At 39.3% G+C, this 17778-nt stretch overlaps 1 pseudogene; it reads right to left on the reverse strand.

Annotated features, from left to right (window-relative positions):
* LOC118720205 overlaps positions 1-17230 on the reverse strand; it is a 58575-nt pseudogene extending 41345 nt beyond the window's left edge.
* Between the last annotated feature and the right edge of the window lie 548 nt (positions 17231-17778).

Below are 17778 nucleotides of genomic sequence, written 5' to 3' on the forward strand. Positions count from 1 at the left end.
GGAATAAAAGGGAGAGATCAACCAAAGGACTTATGTGCACACGTATGAGCCTAACCAGTGGTCAAGGACAATAGGGGGGTGGGGGCATGAGTGGGGGGTGAGGAATTGGAAGGGGGTTTGAGGACAAATATGTGATACCTTAATCAATAAAGAAATTAATAAAAAAGAAATAAATAAAATAAAATAACTACTTTTATAAGTTAAAAAAAAAGTATATCTGGGCAAACAGTTGGGAACCAACTGGAGACTCACATGCCTAGGCCAGTGGAGAGGTTAGTTTAAAGGTGTGTAGGTTAAGTCTAGTAAACAGAATCCACTTAAACAAAAGCCAAAATAAAATGGTTGCAGCTTACACACAAAAAAAGACCTTTATTTTCCAGTGACTATGAAGGTTGTATTAGATTAACTGGTAATTGTCAAGGTAGGACCATTATTGTTAAAGGACTGGATTACTGATAGAGTATTGCTCCTTCAGATGAAAGTGGCTGCAAAGAAAAGTCATTTTGTTAAATTCATTATTTGAATAATTTGAGACAGCTACAGTTTATGCACCTATTCTGAGTCATAAAATTCATAGTGTTTTGTGCTGTTATGAATTATACATTTTAAGCAGCTGTCTGTGATTAACATCAGTGGAAATTACAAGGAATGAGATCCAGTGACAATCAGCTGATTATGAGAGGACCAGGCCTTATTGTTCCTTGAGTTTCCAATATAATAAAAGCCCAGCGACTGAAATGGCAGAACCACCAAAATGACTAGACACCAGAATGACCATGGCCCCTTGTCCCAGCCGGCCCTGTCCCCCAGTGGGGACCCCTACTCTGATTGGTGGCATGGCCAGCCTGTAAACTCCCCACAACCCCTAGCCCCTGCTGGCCCTGCCCCCCAACAAGGACCCCCACCTCAATCTCGGGTCTCCATCAGGGAAGGCCAGCTGGGCACCAGACTTTGATCCTATATAATTAAAGGGTAATATGCAAATTGACCCTAATGGTGGAACAACCAGAACAACTGCTCAACCAGTCACTATGAGGCACACTGACCACCTCTTGGGCCCTTTCCCTGGATGACAGGCTCCAATCACTAGATGGTGAACAGGGAACCAGGGGATGCTGGTGGCGCCAGGCCAAGGCGCCCTTCCCACCAGTCACCCTACACACAGAGGGCAACCCGCATCAGGGGCAGGGCCGGAGAGTGGAAGTGAATGGCCAACCTCTTGGTCTCTTCCCCCAGACATTAGGTTCAGATTGCCCAATGGCAAACAGGGAACCTAGGTGGGTGGCAGCAGGGCTCAGGTCTGGTTGTGGGCAGCCGAAGACTGTGGCCCTGATCACAGGCCAGGCCTAGGAACCATACTCAAGCATGAATTTCGTGCTATGGGCCTCTATTTATTTATAATATGAAATTGCCCCAGTGAACTAACTGACAACACCCATGGACTCATTGGCCAGGCCATGATTCATCTTTGTGATACCCCATAGTGCTCATGAAGCTATCTTCTCCTGGACTTGAAATATCAGACTGCCTTTACATGTTTCCATCTCCAGTGTCATGAATGGCCTAGTATGAATTTCCAGACCCTTCATGATATTGCATCAGCCTCCTCTCACAGTAATTATCACTATCATCATCATCATTATCATCGTCATCATCATTGCTAATTTATTTAGCATTTATTATGCATCAGACTCCTTTGTGTAATGTCCTTATTCATCATAGCAGTGCTAGAAGGTAAGCTATATTATTGTCCTTATTTACCAATAGGGGCTTAGTGACATTAAAAAGCTTCCTCCAAACTGCACAGACATGGTGTAGTGGAGCTGGAATGTACACCTATGTCAGTCAGATTTAAAATCTAGAAGAATTATTAGAAGTGTATTAAAATACATGGATGACCTTTACAATACACTTGTATATCTAACCAGTTTTTCAAGCAATAGGAACTAAAGAGTATTGCAGGACATTATTCTTGAAAATTATAGGCAAACATATACATACATCAAAACATTCTGATATAAAATAATATTGCACAAAGATGGACTTTTCAGGGACTGTGTTACCAGTGTTATTTTGTGGCGCATGTAGGTCCAACCAAAATCCTAAGAATACAAATGTTTCTGACCTGCAAAATAGTTTTTCAAATCAGAAATTTATTTTGAACCTCATTTCCCTATATGGCATCTGGAAAAATTATCTTTAGTTAACAATAGATGTGACAGAGCTCCTAACCTCATATTCACTCTTCGTCCTTCCCTTTCCTTCTAGGAACCCAATCTAAATATTTCACTTGACCTTATCTTGGGTCTATTTCCCTGAGTACAGGATATCTGCCATTCTACAATAACTTCTTAGGAATCTAAATTAGGATCCCATTCAATTGTCATTTTTTTTAAACTTTTCACATGCAGGCATCTTCTAATCCCTAAATCTCAAGAATCTTCCATAGGATGTCCATTCACCATGCTTTCTCTCATCAGTGATTGCTTGAGAGCACTTAAGCTGGCCACTTCAAGTATACTTCCTTTAGGAATCTAGTGGAGGACTCCATTCCACTTGTTCTTCTATGGGGACTACCAGTAATTCCCTCAGTGCATGCATACATGCAGACCCACTCAATCACTTTTATGAATCCCGCACAAGATTTCCTCCCATTTGGCCCTCACATGGGGCTGATTCAGTTGCTGAGACTCATCTCCACAATTCCATGGAGAAGAGGTAACTTGTCATATAATTTATGAATTGTTTTACTGTAAACTCGAATTGTTTCCATAGTAAATCTGGTGGGTTTTTGCAAAGGGAGGAATCCCAATGTCTTTTTGTTCTTTTATTCCTTGGTTTTGTGATAAAACTTGTTTTCCTTCTTAAAAATAGGCTGTGGGGAGCAACCCTCTGTAACTTTAATGCAGTACCAATTGGCATCTCATTCTGAAAATTTGAGACCTGGATCTCTCTTGCTTGGTTAAGAATCCATCTAGTTTCCTGCTCTTTGCCTCTCTGTGTTAGGAATATGTCCAAAATTCAATGTACCATTTCCAAAACTCTATTCTAGAACCTGATTTCTAATTCTACACAGTCTACAATGTCTACTGATGTCAACAAGTCTCAGAGGTCAGATACAAATAATGGCTCATTATGATAAACTAGAGGCCCAGTGGACAAAATTTATGCACAGGGTTGTGTGCCCCTCAGCCCAGCCTGCACGCTCTCTAATCTGGGACCTCTAGAGGGATGTCCAACTTTCTATTTAGACCCAATCCTGATAGTCAGACATCATTCTCACAATCCAGAACTGCTGGCTCCCAACTGCTCGCCTTCCTGCCTTCCTGATTGCCCCTAACTGCTTCTGTCTGCCAGCCTGATCACCCCCTAACCATTCCCCTGCCAGCCTGATTGATGAATAATTGCCCCCCTGCCAGCCTGGTCACCCCTAACTGCCTTCTCCTGCAATCCTGATTTTCTCCAACTGCTCTCCCCTGTAGGCCTGAGTACCCCCAATTTCCCTTCCCTTCAGGCCTGTTCTCCCTCAAATTCTCTCCTCTGCCAGCCTGGTCACCTTTAACTGCCCTCTTCTGCAGGCCTGCCCCCCCCCCCAACGGCCCTCCCCTGCAGGCTTGATCATACCCAACTGCCTTCCTTGAAGGCCTGGTTCTTCCCAACTGCCCTCCCCTGCTGGCTTGATTGCCCAAAACTGTCCTCCCTTTCAGGCCTGGTCCCTCCAAACTGCCCTCCCTGCTGGTCATCTTGTGTCCACATGGGGGCAGCCATCTTTAATCACATGGGGGAGCCATCTTGTGTGTTGGAGTGATGGTCAATTTGCATTTTACTCTTTTATTAGATGGAATCAGTGCAATCTCCTGAGTATCTTTTGAGGTATGAGTAGGCTAATGAGTTGAGAAGTTTGGTTCTATAGAAAGATCCTTATCCCCCAAAGTCAAGGATTTACAAACCTGGTCTAGATTACAGAAGACACAACCTAGAACATGTGCATCAGAGCTGAAGGACCCCCTGTGAAATCAGGCTCTTATTCAGTCACTTTGATTGAGCACAGATAGAATTTCCTATATTTACTGTGGAAAATATAAGTAAAAGATTCTGGGAAAGGGGAAACCAGGATATACAAATAAAAACTGACATTAACCAGATTTATTCCTGGAGACTACTGGCTCATCATTATTCTATTATATGGCCCTTATAGCCTGTGAGACAATCAGAATAAGAAGGGCTGAAATGAAGCAATGTCTCTAATGCACAGGAAACTAACCCTGCCATTTGTAAAGTGGAACCTTCTTGATTCAGAGCATTTTTCTTTATCTTTTTTTCCTCTGTATTCTTCAAAAGACATTTCTGAAGTAAATGGATAGCTTGTTTCAACAAGAAATGGGATCATTACTTTGCTAGCTGATCACTATGTTCAAGGTCAGTTTCTCTCTGAGTAAAAGAAAATCAGGCCCTGCAGATGTCTGTGTAACTCTTCAGAGGACTCAGATGTTATGAGAGAATCACCATCCTACCAAGAGACATGCAAACTGTTGAAGTGCACAGATACATCATTCTGGGAATAAAATTGGGGTATACTTTGCAATAATCAATTTCCTTCTCTACATAATAGGCAGCGATATTATTTTTTTCTAATTTTAACTGGAACAGAAAAAAAGCCCTCATTACATGCTAGACATGCAGATAAAGTCACAATGATTTTAATATTAATGTCAGCATTTGTATGAGTTCTCATATTAAAAACTGCAAAACTACACACCCCTCCTCCCACAGGGCTCATCCCCAGCATCATCTTACTCCTGGTATATGGTGAAAGACAACTCTACTGGACTGGACTGGTGTTTTCTGTGGGAACTACCACACATCTGGAGTTCAAATGCGAATGTAAATTGAGGAATTCTGCATCCACCACTTGGAAGCAGATGCCTGACAGCTCAACAGTGAAACCAGAGATTAACACCCATGCACAGAAATTTGGGAAGACCATTTCCAAATCTCTACTGCCCTTTTTAAGGTGGCTGACTCACCATCAATGGAAACCACAGAGACAGATTTGACTTCACACTACCCCTACCTCACAGTGTCACTGTTAAAATGCAAGTGGTTTCAACAGTCCCAGGTCTGCCAAAGCCGGTTTGGCTCAGTGGATAGAGCGTCGGCCTGTGAACTGAAGGGTCCCAGGTTTGATTCCGGTCAAGGGCATGTACCTTGGTTGCGGGCACATCCCAGTAGGGGGTGTGTAAGAGGCAGCTGATCGATGATTCTCTCTCATCGATGTTTCTAACTCTCTATCCCTCTCTCTTCCTCTCTGTAAAAAAAATCAATAAAAATATATATATTAAAAAAGAAAAACCAGTCCCAGGTCATTTCTGTTTATTGATACAGTAAACCTTTGCTGGTATAGGTTTTCTTTTTATTCCTGTTGTTATTTGGAGATTGAGTGTTGAGAAGGGCATAAGAGTGTAGAGATAAAATACTTTATCCTTCCACTATCACAATCAGCTATGACTACCATATACCACCATAGGTCATTATAAAGTATATTATAATCTGTTGTTTTACTATTAATATGCAGCCATTAATCTCAAATATATGCTACAGTGTTTGAGTTATGTAATCTTAGGACATTTTGACACTCAACCTGTTTTGCTTGGAACCCCAGGCATCAGAGATATTGGCTGGTTGTTTACCAAACTCATTTCGTTACATTTACACACACCTTTTCCCATCTCCCTTGCAGCAGATGGGACCATGTGGATGGATATTATAAACACCACTTCCAGATCCAATACAGCAAAATATCTCTTGCAGTCTCCTCCACTTTATTCTGGCAGATAGAAAAAGAAACCCAGCAGGAGGTAGCAGCGCTATGAGAAGGAGGAGGATAATCCTTGCATCATTCCACCAAAGCCATCCACTGAATACCCACATTGAATTGTTGTATGATCCAGTGCTATGTTTGAGTTACATTAAGCCAATAATATTTGGGTGCTTGTCATTACCATGGTTAAACTTCCTACTTTTATATACCCTGATAGTTTAAAGCTTTATTTAGACTTTAGTTACCACTCCAAATTCCTCCCTACTGCTGCTATCTAACCAGTTCATTTATAAAAGGTTTCTATGAATATGGAACTCCAAACGGGAAAGCAGTTAGATCCCATATAGAGCTTTTCTCTGAAGACTATTTAGCATTTTTGTTAATTTGTCTGCTATGTCTTTCCTGACAAACAATCTCTTCTTTTAAAAAGTAAGTGAGCTGTAATTATCATAATTTCTGTGGATGAATTTCTCTTTACTTAGCAGAAGTAAAGGAAATTCTCTCTGAGAAATTGTCCTTTCAAGTCCAAAATTACTTCAGTTAAATTTGCATATATATAAGCTCATAATAACAGATATGTAGACACACACATAGAAACTACCATAAATGAATTTTGATAAAAGGCATTAAAATAAAAAATATCAGATCTACAAACATTGCACATATTGGAATCACCAGACATAGGTTTGACATGATAAAAGAAATAGAGTATCATGAGTATGACTATGACAAATTATTATTATTATTTAGCAAATATTTATCTCCCACCCCTACATGAATGTATATGAGAACATTAGGTGTCCCTGAGATAGGCTATGGTATATGGCTGAGAATTTTGACTGGTTCCTCCTTGAGACTTAGATTTGGTCATGTGGCTTGCTTTGTCCAATAGAAAATGGGTGGAAATGACAAGTTGTTATTTCCAAAACTATTTCTTTAGAAGCATAGTGTGTTTTCACCCACATTTTGGGAAAATTTAGATTTCTGCCATGAGAGGAATATGTACAAGGTAGCCATTGCCCCTACAGCCTGTGTCCAAAAAAATGAAAGACAAGGAAAAGCCTGAATTTGACACATCCTGAAGCAGAACTTTTTCTAATCACAAAAAAAAGCATTTGGCTAGCAATTATATTAATTTTTCTTTAAATATGTTTATGTCATTTTATCTGTGTAATATGTGACGATATTGATTATAATAATAAAAGCAAACATTCTTACAAGTTTCAATAGCTAAATTATTCCCATTCTTTTATCAGTGCACAGAATTTGAGGCTTACTTGACACTAAGCCAGTCAGTGTCAACAGCTATTTGATCAAAAGGAGTAGAAAGGAACGCGCTATTTTTGTGTGCTATTTCCTGTCAAGGAAAGGATGAAAATGACTATGATCGTGCCAACACAGCTCTGAGTTTAGCAGTGAAAATCTGTCTCTTTGGTGAGAATATTCTAGTCAGTTGTAATTTTAGAGTGTATGTTCCAAAAACAATGTAAATAAAGGTGCCTATGGTACTCTTGGGTCAGTGTTCTAAGAATGAAAAAAGTATATTTCCAATGTTTGATTAAAATAAATAGAATGTATTTGTTCCTGTTTGCATGTGAATACATATGTGGACCTTTGTTGTCTCTGAGCTAGGCTAATGAAATATGGCTGACAGTGTTTACTGGTTCCTCCCTTAAATACTTTCAGCTGAGTCTTGTTAGAAACTGAAGAATCAGCATTACAGTCCGAAAATAAATGTTTTTCTGGAACGCTTTCAGGAAAAGGAGGAAATCTGATGACCCAATTTTTGCCTACACAGCATTGCTGGGTAGTGCCTTTTTCCTGAAAGTGCAAGTCAGCCAAACCCTAATTGCACTGAACCATTCACACTGGAGGCCCTCAGTGGCTGGTTCTCATTTCTTCTCATACCAGTTCTCTGACTCCAAAATTGAAAAGCTTATCTTACTCTAGTTAAAAGCTAGCTTTCTTGACTTGATACAGGAACATACATGGTTCTAAGACTGATTAGGAAAGTCTATAAAATAAGTGACTAGCTGTATTATTCTACAGGTCTGTAAACACACAACACACAATGCAATATATTTAACTTTCGCACTAGGCAAGGACAATGTTTGCCTTACCATGCATGGTCTGTCTTCTGAGTGTACACAAAAGTTAGCTTTGCAACTGCCAGTGGGTTTGTATCATCAAAAGTGTAAGTTGCCAAGTGAAACTTAATTCTTTAAGAGCATAACTTAATTAGAATGGTCTCATTACAATTAGTTTATAGCATAATAATGAAACCAGCAGGGAATGCTATAATTGATGCATACATGGTATGATCTTGGAGATCTAGATCACTTGGGGTTATTTTTTTTTAATTCAGCATCAATTTGAATATAATGCAGTTGTTATAATTTTATAAATATTTTTATTTATTTCAGAGATAGGGAGAAAGAAAGAGACATCAATAATGAGAGAGAATCATTGATTGGCTGCCTCCTGCATGCCCCACACTGTTGTCTGTTCTTTTGGTATCACAGCAAAGAAATAATTTCCTAACCTATTGTTTTAAAAAATGTTCCCCATTATTTCTTCTAAAAATATTATAGATTTAGCTTTTATATTTAGGTCTTTTTTTCCATTTTGAGTTCATTTTTGTATATGGTGTAAGGTAAGTGTCCGCCCTCATTCTTTTTCATGTGAATGTTCAGTTTTCCCAATAATATTTCCTGAAAGCTTTCCTTTTCCTGTTAAATCCTTGTGGAAATCATTTGAACATACATGTAAGGGTTTATTTCTAAGCACTCTATTCTATTTCATCAGTCTACATGTCTGTCTTTATGGTAGTACTATACTGTTTTAATTACTGCAGTAAATTTTGAAAATAATAGGTTTGAGTCCCACAACTTTGTTCTTTTTAAAGATTGCTTTGGCTATTCTCTGTCCCTTGAGGTTCCATATGAATTTAAAATGGATTTTTTTCTATTTCTTTAAAAATCATCATTGCAATTTTGATATGGATTACATCAAATATCTAGATTACTTGGGTAGTGTTAACATCTTAACAATATTAAGTCTTGCAATTCATTAATACAGGATATATTTCCATGTACTTATGTCTCATTTAATTTCTTTTATCAATTATTTTTAGTATTTAGTGTCTAATTCTTTGGCTTCCTCAGTTAAGTTTATTCCTGAGCATTTTATTCTTTTTGATGCTATTGTAACTGGGATTATTTCCTTAATTTACTTTTGGGATTGTTTACTATTGTTGTAGAGGGGGAAAAACAACTAATTTTTGCCCTAGCTGGTTGGGCTCAGTGGATAGAGCTTCAGCCTTCAGACCAAAGGGTCCTGGGTTCAATTCTGTTTGGGGCCACGTATCTTGGGTTCAGACTCCTCCCCAGCCAGGGCCCTGGTCATGGAGCATGCAATCTATATGTTTCTCTCATTCACATTGATCTTTCTCTCTCTCTTACACTCTCCTTAAAAGATCAATGGAAAAATATCCTCCTCGGGTAAGGGTTCAAACAAACAAACAAACAAACAAACAGCAACTCATTTTTCTGTGTTTATTTTGGGACCTGGAACTTTGCAGAATTCATTTATTGTGTGTGTGTGTGTGTGTGTGTGTGTGTGTGTGATCGTTATGATCTTGTGCATATAAAGATCATGTCATCTATGAAGAAAGGTAATTTTATTTCTTATTCAATTTGATTTTTTAAAATTTATTTTTCTTTCCTAATTACTCTGGATATAACTTCAAATATTATTTTGAATAGGAGTGACAAAAAAACAGGGGATGATGCAGTTTTAACATAGACTAATATTTATTTCCACTGAAGATCAAATCTACAGTTTCAGTTTACATCAACTCCCATAAATTCATGTAAAATAAAATAATTTAGGAACATTAATTTTCCTTCCCCTAAATAAAGGTGAGAGACCAACAGAAATCGAATAGGATAGTTGGGATGGAGAAAGGATCTGAAAACAAATAGTAGAATTTAGAGCAGAAGCTAAGAGGTCAATAGCAATGGTAACTCCGGGTTTTGTGGGATCTGAAGTTTATGCAATTTTTGGGTGCTCCTTTAAGGAAAAATACAAAGAATAGTAGTATATTGAATATTTATGTAAAATGCGAAAAGAAATGACAACAAATGTCTGTTGTCTTGGAAATTCAGACATTATTCTCTGAGAAACTTTAAGAAGTTTGTCAGCAATGATTATTTAGACAAGTTTTCTGATTTCAATTTGTTTTATTTTTCTTCCCATTTAGAATACTCTACAACTTATAGAAACTCCCAACATGTAACTAAAGGGCTCTGGTGATGCTGAAGCATCATTTGTTTCTAGGGGTGTCCATCGTTTGATCAGTAGAATGTTTAATGCTGCCAGAACTGACGAGTAAACCCTGAGTGATGGATGAACAGAATACATGTTTCTCTGAAAGAGAGGCTAAGGGGCTACTTGGCAGGAAGCACCTAAACAGCCTTGATTGCCTGCCTCCTTCGGCTTTTATTGTAACAACAGTTTGAACTAAAATTAACCTTTAGATACAATCAATAGGTAGATATCCTTGAGAAAGCACATGCTTCTACAAGGTCAGGTCTAAAAGATTAAACACAGAGATTCCAGCAAAACACCAGGGGGCTTGTACTTGTTTGGGAAAGTCAAGGCAGAGGCTGCCACTTTTGGCAAAGTCCCCCTAAAAGGCCCCCGACTTTTCGGAGAATCTTCCTTACAGACATTCCAGCAAAGTCCCCTGCTTCCCCACAGAACACATATATCCCCCAGGTGTTGGCTGTGAGGGGTAAGTCTGGGAAAAGTTACATTGCATTATTTTGTATAATTGCTCCAGGTCTAAAATTGGAAATACTTGTATTGTATCTGTATTCCATTTTAGCCAGGAAGGGACAAAATTTGCAGCTTTATTATAATGGCAGGCAATCAAAAGCATGACTTATTTAATCAATTTGTCTTTATAATTTTTGCCAAGAAAGTTTCATTACTGAAATTTTTAGAAGGATTGGCTGGCCACTCAGAATCATCCATAATATAATCTCTAGAATAATACATCTCAAGATTGTCTGTGGAAATTTTATACTATTATTCCCATGTACATATGAGAAAACTGAGGCACAGAGAAGATTATTGATTTTCCCAGGGAAACAAATCTAATAAGGTATGTGTTGATTCCGGAGATGATGAGCTTAATTTCAACATTTCACTATCCCATCAGGCTTCACCATCTACTGATAAATAGATGGTATTTATTTGTGATGTGAGGTTATTCTTTCATCCCCAGTGGAAGACCTATTATTTCACATCCTATCATGGTAGTCATAAGAGCATGAGATTGGAAGTATATTTACTTTCTGATCTCTTGCTAATCTATTTTCTGGGAAATCTTCTCTAGCTTCTGTATTAAGACTCAACTGTCTTTTTTTTAGTTTCATTTTGTTTCCCCAGTAAGTAACTTGAGAATTCCTAGAGCTCCTCGAGAAACCCTAGGAACTGACTGGCCAAGCATTGGAACAATCAATCCAGAGGAGAGAATGGTGGTATGGAGGCCAGAAGAAAAATACTATATTCCTTCTCTGTATGATGGAGTGATCCTGGGTAATGCTGATCCTCACCTGAGTATCACCCACATACCAGTAACAGCAGACAGAATGAGACCAGATCAAAGCAAGACATGGGGCTCCAAAAGGCAGCAATTATATCCAAGTATCTGTATATTTCTATCTCCCCTCCCTATTTCAGAGGAGCTACATGTGTAAGAGCAAGATAGTGAGAATATCCCAAACCCAGACCCTACCAACATACACAAACAGAGCTCCAGTGAGGGCAAGAAGTCGGAGAAGGGGAACTGATTACCTGTCACTTCAGTCCACTTTAGACACAAACCCAGCATTAACTAGTACAATAACTTTAGAATAATACATGTTATATTAGAGTTTTAAACAGGACTATTCAAAATTTTAATATTCCAAAATAAAGGATTTGCCCAATATTTTATGAAAGGGAGAATTTAAAATTTCATGGTTGAAAACAGTTAAAATGAAAACTCTTTCACATTTATAATTTAAATAGCACACAATGACATATCAAGGCCAAGAGTGAGGGATGGTTGGGGTGGGGGCATACCAATTTTACAAAGAAAACTATTTTATTACCGACGTTGTTTAAAATTACTGTTCCCATGCTGATAACAACAAGTATAAAAATTTTAGTTGATTTTATTATTATTTTTAACTCTACAGAGACAGTGTACTCCTTATTGCTTGTATATGAGTCAGTCTCTACCAAACTTCCTTTGTTACAAGATTGCCAATTGAGATACCCCAAACAACACTTACAATGACTTAGTGACCTGCCCAAAGAAACAAAACTTATTTTACTAGGGAAATAAAATTTATTAGGGGTAAAGAAGTTTACAGACATTTTATAATCCCTTGCCTTGATTTAAAATAATTTATATTTTTCTTTAAATTAGTTGAAGGTATAGGCAGACACAGTGGGTCATTGGGATCCTTTGGGAAATGGATATGAAGACAGAGTTATGAACACAACAATTATTATGAGGTGATATCTGAGGGGAAAAAAGGAAAAAGGAGCAGGATTGGGCTGAGACAACCTCTGTCCATGATGTGGACAGTTTCAGCCAACTCAGTAAGGAGCTGGGGAATAAAGATTGCTTGTTAGATCCCTACATTAAGCAGGAATGACCAGGCCTTAGAAATCACACAATTATTGACTAGGAGATTTTAAGGAAAAGTATGACATCTTTTGGAAAGTTGAGTGGGATCATGAGGGCAATGCAACTGGATATCAACTGCACCCCTTACTGAACAGCAAATTCTTTCTTGAAAGGAGGCCTAAGCCGGCATATCCCTGGCTACACATCTGATTGCACATTAAATTTCTGCATCCCCAGTTTGTCTATTAATTTTAAAAGTGTAATAAGTGTTTTGTGATGCCTCAGTAGATACTCATCAACCACTTCTATACACCCAAAGAATGTGTGGATACTCAGCATGCGACACTGTTAAGAAGAGTCCATTTAGTAAACATGGAATTGGAATGTGACTTGCCTCAGTTCTGTGCCACATTTCAGCTTATTTGTGATAAAATAAAGTGCAAATTTTCTGACAAAGAGGACTATCTTTTATTCATATTTATATCTTCTCATCCTACACCCCTCCACACACACACACACAAACAGAGTCTGGCAGGACACCTGCTGTCAAGGTGGGTCACAGTAAATGTTGTGTTTAATAGAATGACTGATAACAGAATGTTTTACCTTCTTCCCTTCATATTAATATAAACAACCTTTGTGTCAATTGCTATTGGTGGTTCTGAATCTGGTTTTGAATTCAATATGTGTGTCAATTTTCTCCTTTATAAAAAAAATGAATAAAACCCCACCTAACGGTAACAGACAGTGCAAATGCAATAATGCTGAGAAGAAATTCTATATTAAAAAATTGCATAACTATTTTCTGACATCTACCACTCCAGTGAAATCTCCAGTAAGGTAATCTCCTTTGCAGCACACCAGAGAACAAGATTGGGGACAAAAATGTGTTATGTATAGAGGGAGCCAAGCAGTCATATGCCACAACAAATGAAAGAAGAAAAAAAGGAAGAAAAAAGGAAGAAGGTTATAGAAATTGTTTACAAAAATATGAAGATTAGGAGGTGTCTCTGTAAATTTAATAACAACTTTCATTTTGTCATTGGACAATTTTATGATTAGAGGAAGCTTGCTTTCAGGGTAAGGACATATAAATACAGGCAGTCCTCAGGTTACATCAGACTCGACATATGTCATTTCATGGCTACGTCGCCATCTCCCATCTATTTATAAAAAAAAAAAAGTTCCATCATTTTGACATATGTACATATGTGATTTATGTTTTTAATTATTTATTTACCACAAGTAAAGGTCAGGGAATTTTTATCTTTCTTTTATTATTATTATTATTATTATTATTATTATTATTTTTACTGTTTCACTTCATTACTGCTGGGTATATGCTCCATATGAGTGACGCAGTTGCTTATGTAGGTGGGTTCCTACTTATGGCGAAAATCACATTTCGTCACACCACAGGAATGGATCTCCAATGTAACCCGGGGACTGTCTGTATATGAGGTCCAGCTCATAGCTGGGATGCAACATGGATGTCAGGAAGTCTCAGTAGTTGCCAAGGAAAAACCAGTCCTTTGCAAATTATCACTGTCAGTCTGTAGCATCCCCTGTGTAAGTCCAGCAAGTCAGGAGACTGACATTAAACATAAATAAACAAACAAACAAACAAATAAAATAAGAACCATTATTTTCAAAGTTTGTGGCTTCATTTGCAAAGGCATCTACTAATGGCCACTTTTCAGTGCTAGGAGACAAGCCATTGACTCCTGACTTTATGAAAATACCCCTGGAGAGCTGCAAATGGGGAGGCTAACACAAAGCCACATGAGGTCTTCCTAAAAGGCTTTTTGATGTAACTGATTATGATGTGCTGTTGGATAATTTACTTGTTTCTAATGCATGATTGATGGAATTATTATTCATAATTAGGAGAAGCCTAGAGAGCAAAAACACAAACTGTTCTGACAAGCTGTCAGTAATTGTCAGGCTCACATTAATACTGTCCAGGAAAAAAGGCTCTGGCATTCTCCTTTAATTTTATTTAGGAACTAGAGGTCTGGTGCACAAAATCCATACATCTGTGGGGCTGCCATCCAGTCCCCCAATATTCATGTATTTTTGTATATGTGTGTATATATGCATATTGGTTTTCTGTTAATCATCATCTGAGGACATTTTTCATTAATTTATAGAGTAGAAGGGAAGGGAAGAGAAAGAGAAACATGGATGTGAAAAATACATTAATTAATTAGTTACCTCCTGCACATGCCCTGACTGGATCCCACCCAAACAATGCCTCTGACAGGGCCAAATGCTTGCAGCCCACTGGGCTCAGGCATTGAACTTATGGCAATTTTCTGTTTCTGCTTCCACTTTCCATAGAGGTCCTGCTTGTAGAAGCTGCTGATGTAGTGACTACTTTCTGTCTTGATCTTCTTCTTGTCTTCCTGTCCTGACTGTCCCAGAAACCCCTTCTTCTGGTCCCACTTGAGCTGTTCCCAGCCCCTGGTCAGGTTCTGATCCTCATCCCCCATCAGGTCCAGGGCAGCGCCGGCCACCTGCTGCTCAAAGGCACCCCTCTCCCCACCAATGCTCAGGCCCGGTTTACTGTCGAAGTCCTTGGGCTGATAAGGGACATAGAAATCCTGGTCCAGCACCCAGGCCTCCTCCTTCCACCTCTTGGCTCCCCGCTCAGGTCCTGGCTGCTGCTGTTTCTAGCCCACAGACCCTGTGAAGACTTCCTCCATGCTCTCCCTCCTCCTCCTGACTCACCTTCTCCTCCTCTTTCCCAGGATGCTCCACCTGCAGCCCTGGGCAGCTCGTGGCTAAGCCAGCCAGGCCCTCCTGCCATTCCTTACGGTCCTGCTGGAAGCTGAAGATGGCCTTGCAGTCCTTGTGCCACTTGGCCGCATCACCTGGCTGCTCAGGTCCCGGCTGTAGGCATTGATCTCAGAGATGATACTGGTTGATGCTGTCCACCAGCCTCAGCCACTGAAGCTCCTCCTCCTTGAAGCTGGAGCTGAAGAGAGGGTGCAGGCCCAGCAGTGCAAGATCCAGCTCCTTGGCCCACTTGATGGACTCCGGAGAGAGCAAAGGCCGCCAACTTCACATACTGCTGCTGGGCGTTATCGGCTACACAGCCCAGGCCCCAGAGCTGCAATGACACCTCTGGGGTGTTCCACAGGCCAGAGTCCTCGTCATCCACTATGCTCTGTGGCACCCGGCCCAGCATGCTGTCCACACCGACTGCACCTGAGGGCTCCTTGTGGGGGTGGGCAAGGATGAAGGCATGGCCGAGGAGCAGGTGGAGGTCCAGCAGGTAGGGGATCTCATCTGGGGCCACCAAGGGGTAAGCTGTGCCACCCCGGCCACATGAACCACGTGGTACAAGAAGAGCTTGCCTTTGGTTGGAAGCTGAAGTTGATGATGTTTTCCAGCAGCAGGATATCCAGACCCTGGGCCACTAGGTCAATCACAATGAAGTGGAGCACTTGCTGTGGGTGAACTTGGCCAGGTTGATCTTGTGGGCCATCTGGTCCAGGTGCTGTAGAGGTGAGTGCAGCTCACCTAGGGACCTGGGTGGCTTCGCTCCAGCCCCATAGGCAGGCACCCAGGACCCAGGCAGCTTCCTTCTGGCTCAGGCTTTGTCAGGAAGGATGTCCTGAAGACATCCGGTCTAATTAGCATACTACCCTTTTATTAGTATAGCTGTAATTTCCTAGTAGTAATTAAGTGCTGTGGACAGTGTGCAAGCATTCCTTGGAAATATTGTGGGTTCTATTTCAGACCATTGCAATGAAGGAAATATTGCAATAAAGCAAGTCACATGAATTTTTGGTTTCCCAGTGCATAAAAAAGTTATGTTTACACTATCCTATCGTCTATTAAGTGTGCAATAGCATTGGGTCTAAAAAAAACAACAACAGCCGAAACCGGTTTGGCTCAGTGGATAGTGTCGACCTGCGGACTAAAAGGTCCGGGTTCGATTCCAGTCAAGGGCATGTACATTGGTTGAGGGCACATCCCCGAAGGAGGGTGTGTAGGAGGCAGCTGGTCGATGTATCTCTCTCATCGACATTTCTAACTCTCTATCCTTCTCCTTTCCTCTCTAAAAAATCAATAAAATATATTTAAAAAATAAAATAAAATAAAATAAAATAAAATAAAATAAAAAAACAACAATGCATATGTACATAATTTTAAAATACTTTATTGCTAAAAATGTCACCTGAGCCTTCAGAGTTGCCTCAATGTTGATGCCTACTGACTAATCAAGGTGGTAGTTGCTAAAGACGGGGGTAGCTGCGAAATTTTTTAAAAATATTATAATAAAATTTTCCCCATGGGCTGACTTTTTTGCTTTTTAAAAAAATAACTTTTATTGACTTAAGAGAGGAAAGGAGAGGGAGAGAGATAGAAACATCAATGATGAGAGAGAATCATTGGGTGACACTTCCACTGGGGATCAAGTCCAAAACCCAAGCATGTGCCCTGACTGGAATTGAACTGTTACCTCCTAGTTCATAGGTCAACTCTCAACCAAGGAGCCATGCTGGGCAGGCTGGACTTTTTCTTTCACAAACAATATCTCTGCATAATGCAATGCTGTTTGAGAGCATTTTACCCACATTAGAACTTCTTTTAAAATTGTAGAAAATCCTTTAAAACCTTGCTCCTACTTTATCAACTAAGTTTATAAAATATTTGAAATTCTTTGTTGTCATTTCAATAATCTTCACAATATCTTCACCAGGAGTAGATTCCATCTCAAGAAACCACTTTCTTTATTCATCCATAAGAAGCAACTCCTTATTCATTCAAGTTTTACCAAGAAATTATAGCAATTCAATCACATTTTCAGGATCCACTTCTAATTCTAATTCTCTTGCTAGATCCATCACATATGCAGTTACTTCCTCCACTCAAGTTTTGAACCTCTCAGAGTCATCCATGAATGTTAGAATTAACTCATTTCAAACTCTTGTTAATGTTGATATTTTGACCTCTTCTGAAATGTTCTTAATGGCATCTACTAGTAGAATGCTCAATCCTTTCTAGAAAGTGTTCCATCTTCTCTGTCCAAATCCATCAAAGAATCATTATTTATGGAAGCTGCTGCATTAAAATTTTATTTCTCAAATAAGACTTGAAAGTCTATATTACTCCTAGATACAGAATGAATATTATGTTTACAGGCATGAAAATAATGTTAGTCTTACTGTACATATCCATCAGAGCTCTTGAGTGACAAAGTCTAATATATTTTTTAAATATATGTTTTATTGATTTCAGAGAGGAAGGCAGAAGGAGAGAA

This window comes from Pipistrellus kuhlii, unplaced genomic scaffold (assembly GCF_014108245.1).
Source record: "Pipistrellus kuhlii isolate mPipKuh1 unplaced genomic scaffold, mPipKuh1.p scaffold_m20_p_16, whole genome shotgun sequence".
Lineage (NCBI taxonomy): Eukaryota > Metazoa > Chordata > Mammalia > Chiroptera > Vespertilionidae > Pipistrellus > Pipistrellus kuhlii.